This window comes from Protopterus annectens, chromosome 12.part0 (assembly GCF_019279795.1).
Source record: "Protopterus annectens isolate FY-2018-M chromosome 12.part0, PAN1.0, whole genome shotgun sequence".
In the NCBI taxonomy this organism is placed as follows: Eukaryota; Metazoa; Chordata; order Ceratodontiformes; family Protopteridae; genus Protopterus; species Protopterus annectens.
This window is the reverse complement of record NC_056746.1, coordinates 54430560-54432882: the sequence shown is the minus strand read 5'-3', so window position 1 is coordinate 54432882 and position 2323 is coordinate 54430560. Positions and strand designations below refer to the sequence as shown.

At 38.3% G+C, this 2323-nt stretch overlaps 1 pseudogene; it reads left to right on the top strand.

Annotated features, from left to right (window-relative positions):
* The first annotated feature begins 1190 nt into the window (after positions 1–1190).
* LOC122817408 lies at positions 1191–1335 on the top strand (annotated as a pseudogene).
* The last annotated feature ends 988 nt before the right edge of the window (positions 1336–2323 follow it).

The window sequence follows — 2323 nt, the reverse complement described above, 5'->3', positions numbered from 1 at the left end:
GGTAATTAAATCTATATTGATAGATAGGTAGATATATATATATATATATATATATATATATATATATATATATATATATATATATATATATATATATAAACACACACACACACACACACACACACACACACACACACACACACACACACATATATATATATATATATATATATATATATATATATATATAAACGTTTTCACCACATGAGGGCTCACGGGGGCTTGCTTTCTGCAAAAAAACTATTTTGTAGAGCTGAAGCTTCAACTGCTGTTCTTCATTCATTTGTAGCTTCAGGGAATTTAAATTCATGGAAACATGCAAAGATAGCAGAACCACAATTTTGACATCACTTTATTAGCACAGTATGAAATTGAGGTCTATTCTAGCATTTTGCTCATTTTGAAATCATTGTAAAAATTATTTAAATTAAAAAAAAGTTGTCATCCCAAGGACATTTTTGCTGTATCTGTTTGTCTAATATATTCATTTTTTACACAGTACTTACACCACAGCTTTCCATTAAAGGGAGTGCAAAATAAAATTTTGAAGTGAAATATGTTATATTTTAGCTTAAATTCACATCTTCATCTGTAAGAGAAGCTGTAAGCAGTTTTAGGGTGATGACTGCCATTGTTCTGGTCTTCCTGTAACCATGATGGAGTACCAGGATGTGACCTGGACATAAATGTAGTTTGTTGCCAAAGGATACCAATACTCATGACATCTTGTGACATATGAGTGTCATACTGTGTCCTGGAGTTGCAGTTTCCTAGAAAGGGACTGTTATAGCTCATGACCTCCTATGACAGGAATAAGGTGTCATAGGCAAACAGCTTGGACATACACCTCTGTGATTAAAATTGTAACCTTCCTTGTCTGTCTAGCAGAGAACAAAATGGTGCTGTTTAAAATAATAGGCACCATGTACTATTTTAGGACATTCTATGGTGTGTGAAGGAGACATAAATGGTATCACCTTCACAGGAATTTCATGAAACAGCTGTTGGGTCCCTGTGATGGACCATTTAAGAAGGAAGAGGATGCTTGGAATGGCCTAATCCAGCAGCAGGAAAGGGATATGGACACTCTGTGCTCCAGTGATTACTACAGGTACCAATATAATGACCTGAAGTGCCACACCCTAATCTGCTACATGTGTGTGAAGCAGAGGATAAACAACAATACTCTAATACTTACCTGGCAGGGGAATACCACTATCAAGAAAGTGGTTTCCCCAGGGCGAGGCTCTTCCATTGCCCACTTCAGTTGGGTTCACCTGTGTGATTTCCCCAAATGTGGGAAACTCAACTGCATAATTTATGGCAGGTAATTATATGGCACAGTGGTCCAGTGGTTGTCATTATCACCTCACAGCAAGAGGTTCTCCGGTTTGATTCTCGGCTGGGGTGTCTTCTGTGTAGAGTCTACATATCTTCTCTGACTTCATGTGGGATTCTTCTGGGTGGTCCACTTTCCTCCCAGATTTCAAAGATGTGTCTGGAGCCTTCCTTCCCAGTCCTCTGCTGAAAATGGGCTCTGTTCCAGCTGGACTTTCCTGATAAACAAATATTAACTAAATAATATGTACTGTAAGTATGTAACAACACTGAGAGCATGATGGTCATTACACTAGATATAACTCACTGCTGTGGGGGGTAGTGTAGGTTTAAAGTTGTTATTTATGTGCAACAGGGGAGTAGGATACAAACTGTTATTTCATGACATATGTTTTAGATACATTTTTGATGTGCAGGTCAGTGAAGATATGTAGGATAAGCACATAGTCTGGCAGTTTTATGTGACAGAGACTAAGGTATGTAGACATAGGTCAATGATGTCTTTCTATGGTACTATACCAGGACCTTATAGCATATATTACTGTTATTGCTCCTACAGATATGCTATAGTCATTAAGCAGGAATTGCCAGCAATAGTACCAGTGCTTCATATTTAGCACATCAGCAGTCCTGTCTTGTTCAGTGTGCTTCACCTTTTGCCTTTCCATTACACTGATAGTGACTTTATCCTGCAGCCTGTGAGGAGTGAATTGAATTAGGTGAGCTACCCCAGAAGATAGGAAACACAGGTAGCACAGGTAGCACGACAGCAAGAATATAATTCCCATGATGCATGGTGACTCAATGACAGCAGTATAAACAAAAACAAATGGAACCAGAGCAAGCCACATAATTACTTCTAACAAACCTCAGATACATACTTTTTTTGCAGGTTGGGATGTTCCCTGCACCCCTTGTGGAAGGGATACCACCAGACCATTAAACCTATATATACCATGTATGATCTCATAGCAATGGAGAGAGA